Raw genomic sequence first — 8,434 nt, 5'->3', positions numbered from 1 at the left:
CAATAGGTCCTATTTAAACTGCAAGGACTGAGTCATATTCGAACTACAAGCCAAAGCCAAAACAAACTGATCTGCATCATTGCTTCTAGAATATTATCACAAATAAAGAAGCAGATCACTCATAGAAGTTCTGCATCAAGTGAAATTTATAAAATGAAAACAACTAAACCATCCCCTGGCTAACTGTTCAGGCATAAGTTCCCCTTTTAATTATGACAGATTTAAGATGGAAAAAAAGAAAATTAGTGTGCAGTGGATTTTTCTATTACTTTTTGCATGTGCCACTTTAACAAATTTCTTACAGGTGCCACAGCCAATGGCATATTTATGGAATGTTGCTCTTCACCGTTTCTTCCGACTTTGTTGGCTATGACCATTTGCTATTTCTTTTCCTAGTCTGTTTTTCTGGTAATATGTCAGAATAGTTTAGGATCATAATATCATAAAGGTGAGGGACAATCTGTTAGAAGCCAGAAATTTCAGTCGCAGCAAGCACAGATGCATCAGTGGGGCATGGGGCAGAGGAGCTCTGCTGGGGTAATCCCCTGTCCCCCAGCCAGGATCCAGGCACCTGCATGGTAGGGTAGCAGGTGGCAGAAACCTTGCCCAAGGAACAGCTGCTGCTTTATAGCTGAACTAGAACCTGAGATTTTGCAGTTTTTTTCTGTGATAACCTCCTCATGAGGAGAGGGATTGGACAAGAGAAGGATCAAGTGGATCCCCTTGGCACCACATGAATCAGGAATGCCTCTCCTTGCACCTCATGAGGGTGAACTCTGCCTGAGAGACATTGCCAGCTGTCTTTTCACTGTAGAGGCATGCAGAGGATAGGAATGGTGACAGCCTCTGCCCCATTGGGAGCCTGGGACATGAGAGCAATGGAAGAGGGGGAAGGAAGGGAAGGGAACTTGTGCTGAGGGAGGAGATTGATAGTCAAAGCAGCATGAGGAGGGTTCATAGGATGAGTTGCATGTAGTTGCCAAGTGAAGAGAGGCCAAAGGTTGGCAGGATGGGGGTGGGAAGGAAGGTTGGACAACATTGAAGGATGGCTAGACAGTGGACTAGAACAGCAGGTTAGAGAGAGAAGGTGGGTGAGGAAATATCTTTTATTGGACCAACTTCTGTTGTGAGAGAGACAAGCTTTTGAGCTTACACGGAGCTCTTCTTCAGCGCTGTCTAGCTCGAAAGCTTGTTTCTCTCACCAACAGACGTTGGTCCAATAAAACATATTACCTCACCCACCTTATATCTAATATCCTGGGACCGACATGGCTACAACAGCAGTGTATAGATTGGCAGGTGTAAGGGAGTACTGTGCTTTTGAAGGGGCTTTTAGGGGGCTGGGGGAAGTCTTGTACACATTAGGGAACATATGTTTTGTCAGAATAAATGTGCATAATAACTAAGGAATCATGTGGCCTTACTTTGTAACCTTCATCTGCCTCTACTCCTGTCTTCCCTTCCTATTTTAACTGCCTCATGTTGTGCCATGACTAGCATTAGAACATGAGCTCTTTGGAGAGAGTCCATCTGCCTATAGCTTTCCAAACACTTTGCATATGTTGGGTGCTACCACAATATAAACTGAAATTGTTTGTATAGATAACAAGAATAGCCAAAGTTATTACAGTTAATGCAAAAAAAAGTGTTTTGGAAGGGATAAAAACCTCATGCTTCAGGGGTCAAATCAATCTCTCACTAGTCAGAATTTGGAGGTCTCCATGGACAGGCGGGGTGGGGGAGGGTATCCCAGATCTGCCTACAGTGGTGTTTGTTGTATCTGCCTCTGAAGCATCTGGTGCTGGCCACTGTACACAGACAGGAGGACTATGGACTAGGTGGACCATGAGCCTGACGTAGTATGACAATTCCTATGTTAATAACAATAATTAATAATGTACTCTGTAGCTCTAGGAACCAATATGCAGTCTTTGCAGCACTGACTCTAGGAGTCCCTAAAGGACCCCATTTTATATTGGAATGTATTTTGCAGTTCTGTGCTTCCACTGAATAGTTGGTTTCATGGTCCTCATGATCCCATGGAAAACACAGCTGGAGGGAAAAAATTAATTCATTATCTCCATAAAGTGAATCTTGTCTGCTCGCCTGATGGTCCCTTCAAAGATGAGGGGCTTGCAGTGCATGCAGGAGTCCATCTACAAATCCTGTGGATCCAAAGGATCTGTGGTGAAAACAGCACTCAACTCTGCAGTTCAATGAATGTCCCAGGGATGTCCTTTCCCCTCTGTGTTTTAAGCTTTGAGTTCCCTTCCTTCCCAGCAGAAAGACTCACTTAGGAGCAGTACTGGCTTTGGTGACCATGTCATGGCTGGCCCTTCAAAGCTGGAGGTGGACGCTCTGAAGAGGAGTTGCCAGTGCTTGTAGTGATATTAGCAGGGCTGACCCACAACATTTTGGCACCTGAGGCGGGGAGCTCAAATGTTGCCCCCATGGCCCCTCACTTGGGCAAAAAGGCACAATTCTGCCTTCTTGGTTGCAAAGATTTGAACTGCTTCCTGAAGGTCCACAGTCTGGGCCACGTCATGCTCTATTGAGATGGTCGCAAGGCCGACCATCCTCTCCTGTGTCACTGTGGAGCATAGATGTGTTTTTATTAACTTCAGCTTGGAGAAGCTGCATTCTCCACTGGCAACTGTTACAGAAAGTATTAGAAGTATGCGCAGAGCAACAAAAGCATTTGGAAAGAGGATGGTCATCTTATTTGTGCACATATATTCCAGAACAGCCTTTGGAGTTGATCCTGCTGAAATGTATCTTGAAAGGGCTTTCAGTTCATCACCTAAATCACTCGCATCAATATCGCGCATGTCATCATGTGTCAACACTGTCTCTAGTGCCCTGCATTGCTGGTGTAGGTCTTCTTCAGGTATAGTGAGGAGTTTTGGAATATCATACAACATCCCAGCTATACTGCTGTGTTCCTTGAGCTGCATGAAACATTCTTCAACTGACTGTATTGCACAATCTAGCACCTGGTTAAAGAATTCACCTTTGAATTGTTGTTTGGGGTCTCTTATGGGATTATCCCGTGCCTCATAATCAAAATGTCTTCTTCTTCAGTGACTCTTTTGTATTTTTGAATGGGTGGGAAAATAGCTTCAGTGTGAAGTTCCTCTGCCAACTTCTGTGCACTCTTCAGAACGTTTTGAAATCCCTCATCTGAGTGGTAAGATTGTAGGTATGACTTTGCTTTGTCCAGTTGTTCCATTGCTCCAGATATATCAAGGTCAACATCTTGGAGTCTCTTGCTTACAACATGACAGTATGTCATGCCACAACACTAAGCCACACAGAAATTTGAAGCTATGTATGTTTCTGGTGATTCCATTTCCCTCTATCATTGTTCTCCCACGAAAAGCTCCTGTCATAGCATTATCCTCCATAATGGCAACTATGGCATTATCTATCTTCCCAATTTGGTGTTTGATAGGCTTTATCACCGCCACTCGACTTTCCCATCATGTGGCACTCAGTGGTTTCAGTGTCAGAGAGGATGTTCCCAGATGTTGCTTCAAAATTTGCCATCCATGACTTGATGCAGAGAAAAATACATAGATGCTTTGATTTACATTTAAAAAATCAGCAACCTCACTAGAAGCTGATGCTGCATCACTGACCATTAAGTTCAATGAATGAGAACTGCATGGGACAAAAAAAGCACGAGGGTTTAACTCTCGGATTGGTGTCTGCACTCCTCTGTTCTTTCCTCTCATGTTGGCACCATTATCGTAGCCCTGATCTCTCATGTGAGCTATCACAATTCTCATATCTTCCAGCTTTTTAAGAAGCACATTTGTCAGACCAGCTCCTCTAGTATCATCAATGTCAATAAATTCTAGAAAATGCTCTCTGACAGTCACCATTGCAGGGACATTTTCACTAGGTTCTGTTGTTTCAGAACGCACCATTAAAGTCATTTGTTCCGTATGGCTGATGTCAGGTGTGCAGTCCAGAATAATAGAGTAATATCTTGCTGGCTTCAGATCTGCCACAATCTTCTGTTTGACTTTTGTTGCCAGTAACTGTATGATCTCATTTTGAAGTGTTTTTCCAAATTGGTGGTGTGTGTATATTTCTTGGGTGGTGACTCTTCTTAGATGCTCCTGGAGTACAGCATCAAATTCAGCCATCAGCTCCACATACAGCTGATCTGAAGTGCCACGCAGTGCTAGGTTTTGGGTAGCAAGCATTCTCACAATGGCAATGAGCCTTTTCAGAACATTTTGCCAGTAAAGAGACTCTGATGCAATCTTCTCTTGATGCTGGTCATCTATGCTGGCCTTTAACATTAGTCTCATCTCAAGCTCTTTCCACCTATGGAATGCTCTCTGTTGATTTGCTGCCTTCTCATGGCATTCCAGACTTCTAGCCAGATTTTTCCAGTCCTTTGTTTCTGTAGAACCCAATGTGGCTGGAACATTAGACTGGAAAAGTTTGCAACAAAAACAGTATGCAGCATTCTGGGTTTTTGAGTGCATAAGCCATGGCTTCTCCATTTTGTCACCATTGGGGATTTCACGCCAGTAGTGTGTTGGATGGAAACTTCTATTTTCATTGTCTTTGGGGAACATGACGTTTTTCACTTGCTGTGGCCCATGCAGTACAAGGAAGTCCCTCAGGCTACTGCTCAAGTGGGTCCATGGTCCTGGAACATCTAGACTTAAGGAACTAAACTCAGCAGCGGCTGTTTCTTGTGCCTCCACCACACTCTTCTCTGATCTACACTTTTCTTCAGGAATGTGCATGGATACATCCATTTGAGATGGAAATATGGATGCTGCAGTAGCTGCCAGGTCACCTGCACTCTGACTAACTGGAAGATTGGGCATCTCCTCACCACTCACATCCTCACTGGGGCTGGAAGGCTCACTGTGCACATTTGTGTCTATGTATCTCAGGAGAGCTCCTTCCTGCTTAGATAGAAAAGCTTCCTTTGCTTTCTTTCTTTTTCTGAATGCTGCCCCAGAGGGGCATTTTCTTCTTTCACTCACAACTGCTGTTCTGTGCCAGCTATAGTGGCTCTCAACACTCATTTGAAGGGGACAAATAAGCAGGCTGGTAGCAGGGCCTGAGTGAGGGAAGATATCAGCGTCTTAAGGGCCTAACTGGCTCTTACTACTTCAGTTGACTGCCTGTTCTCCTCAAGTGGGTTCAGGGAAGCAGCAGGAAACAGGAAGCTCCCTGCAAAGCTGGTGTTAATCAGTCCAGGCTCCTGGGGGTGCTAGAGAGGTACATAAGAGGCTCTTCCTCCTCCTCTCTCTCCCTGCAGTTCCTGCTGCTTTCTGTTATTCTCTCTCACCTTTTCTCCTGTCTGCCTGTTATGTCTCTTGTGTCCTCCTTCCTCCAGCACAGCACTCCACCATCTCTGTGCTTCTAGAGCAGAGAGGATACATATGCACTAGCAGCTGACACAATTTTCTACACTATGGGTCCTAGCGGTGCCCCCCCCAGTCTGGCACCCGAGGCGGCTGCCTCAGTTGGCCTCATGGTAAGGACAGCCCTGGATATTAGCTTCTGCTTGTAATTCTTTTTGGACAGGCTAGGAGAGGAGAAAGTCATGGAAAATGGGTGCTCCGTGCATCCTTCCATATCTAATTTAACTATAAAGTGCTAACCATCATTTTATATACCAAGATATACACTTTTCAGTCTCTGCATATCTTGGGAAGGTTCTTGATGTTTTCCATAACAATGTTTTTACTTTTTAGGCCTTCAAAATTCTTAAACACACAGTTCTCTGATAGCACAGTTTGTAGTGTTGTCTACGAATGTCTTAGTCGACGGTAACTTTTTCTATGACATCTAATACCTCTGACCATAGACCGGGAGTCTCACAGCCCCGGCCCATGGGCCATCTGTGGCCCACGCAGGGCTCCAGCAATTTTGGGGCCGGGTCTCTCCCTTGGCCCTGCCTACTGCCCCCTGGCACTCCCCCACCCCGCACATCCCCCGGGCGATTTAAAATGGCCTGGGGCCCCGCCCACCACCAGCAGCGCAGTGGAGCTGAGTGGCTTCCTACCTGCTCGCTTCACGTGGCTGCCGTCCCCTCTCTATGGCCCTGGGGTGAGATGGGGCTGTGCCTTCGCGCACTGCCCCCACCCCGAGTGCCCCTGGGGCAATGGGAAGCTGCGGGGGCGGTGCCTGGGGGCAGCAGTGCATGGAGGCCCCCTGGCCTGCCCCACCTTGGAGCTCCATGTAAGCATCACACCCTCTGACCCCCTCCCAGAGCCTGCATCCCACCCCCCTCCCCACATACTCCTCCCGCCCCCAAACTCCCTCCCAGACCCTGCACCCCTCCCAGACCCTGCAACTCCACCCCCCTTCCTCCTCTACCCCCATCTCCTGCCCCAGCCCAGAGCCTGCACCCAGCACCCAAACTCCATCCCAGAGCCTGCACCCCAGACCTCCTCCCCCACCCAAACTCCCTCCCAGAGCCCAACCTCTCACCCCTTCTGCACCCAAACTGCCTCCCAGAGCCAGCACCCTGCACCTCAATCCCCTACCCCAGACCTCCTCCCCCAACCCAAACTCCCTCCCAGAGCCTTAGGCAGGTGGGGGGCAGAGTTTGGTGGTGCGGAGTTTTGGGGGTCAGGTTCTGGGTGGCATGAGTGACATTATTGGCCTGCTGAGAGGATTTGAGGACTGGCACTGGCCCTAAGGTAAATTGAGTTTGAGACCCCTGCCACAGAGCATTCTTTTTAAGGGCTAATGGCCACAATCCTTGTCAAGGTTGGAGTCACATCTGAATCTGGCTTCAAGCTTTGTAGTTCAGACTCCTCTCTACTTACTGCTGTCTTGGGAACCTAACCAGACTGAAAGACCTGTTACTGAAATTTTAATTCCAATCTTCAAAAACAACAATGAGTCCGGTGGCACCTTAAAGACTAACAGATTATATAATGTCTGCATCTGTAACTTTCACTCCATGCATCTGAAGAAGTGAGGTTTTTTACCCACGAAAGTTTATACCCAAATAAATCTATTAGTCTTTAAGGTGCCACCGGACTCCTTGTTGTTTTTGTGGATACAAACTAACACGGCTACCCCCGATACTTGAATTCCAATCTTGTGTTTCATCCTGAATGGATAATTATAGCAAATCATTATTCCAGGTCTTCCAGCAACAGCTTCCTAACATCTCTAGTTCATACAAAATTTGTTAGCTCAACTCTTTCCCCACATCTAAGTCCTTCAATCACATTGCAGCAAGATTTAATGCACTTCATTGATTTCAAGTAAAACCGTGAATACTCGCACACTCTAGCACACCCCATTTAAGAGATCTTTTTATTTCTTATAACCAGGTTTCCCTCATTCATTTGGCTTTTAAATGGTTTTTTGCATGCTTCATGCATTTGGATTGCCTCTTATGGGTAATGCGCACTTGCACATAAAGCTTCTCAGCTATTGCGTTTCATTTTTCTAATCGAGTAGAATTTGGGATTCACATGGTAAATCTATCCCTCGTGTAGCTCCAATCAGCAGAGTCGCACCTCTTACCTGTAGGCTGAATTTGGCCGATTGTGTATAATTTGAAATCTGAACTTTTTTGTGTGATTTGGCATTTAAAACATTTTTTGTGTTTCATAATAGCCTTCTGTAGTGCCCCAGGGTCTTCGCATTAATGCACTTTAGAAATATAAATGTGGATTGATTGAACAGTCAGTCAATATGGGGTAGAGTGAGGACATTTCCTCCCATCTGTGCAGTTTGGGTTTTTTTTGAAACTGAGAGGCATTAAAATTTACAGTAATAAATACAGCCATACAATTCACCACAGTCTGACAACTACATGGTTTTCCTTTAAAGGGAGAGAGAAAGAGATGTGCTAGGTTAATGAAGCAACACATTATCATCTAGTTTAGTGAAATAAAGATGAGGAAAAATGAGACAGTTACAGCTATTGAATGGCTGTTCAGTATTGTACCTTTAACCACCTGCAAACCCCTGGGAAACAATAACCGACTAGCACAGATACCAGCCAGTTAATAACGAGATAAATTAGTCATGGTGAAGAATGGCATCTGCCAAAACCTCCAACCACTGATTACTTTGAATATGTAGTGTAGACAGGGTTTAAGCACCTTTAAACCAATTTAGCTGATTGTCCATAAGATCAGTCATTGCCAGCTAACACAGTTCTAAAATGTGTTAAACCCTGTCTACGATGGGTGCTAACATAGTTTTTTTCACATTCTGAGGGTGCAATCCAGATTAGTGCGGGGCTGTCATCACCTGCCCTGCAACCTGGGCTGCCTCACAATGCTTTGCTGGTGTAGCTCTCAATCTGGAACAAACAGCATGCAGGTCACACCCTGAGTGTCTGTGTATAGCTGCAGCCTGCCAGCAATACTCCAGTCACACTCTGGCTTCCACCAGCCTTGGTTGCCATTTGCAGGGTGACCCCCTAACA

The sequence above is a fragment of the Malaclemys terrapin genome, chromosome 1, assembly GCF_027887155.1.
Source record: "Malaclemys terrapin pileata isolate rMalTer1 chromosome 1, rMalTer1.hap1, whole genome shotgun sequence".
In the NCBI taxonomy this organism is placed as follows: domain Eukaryota; kingdom Metazoa; phylum Chordata; order Testudines; family Emydidae; genus Malaclemys; species Malaclemys terrapin.
Note: the sequence above shows the minus strand (reverse complement) of the source record.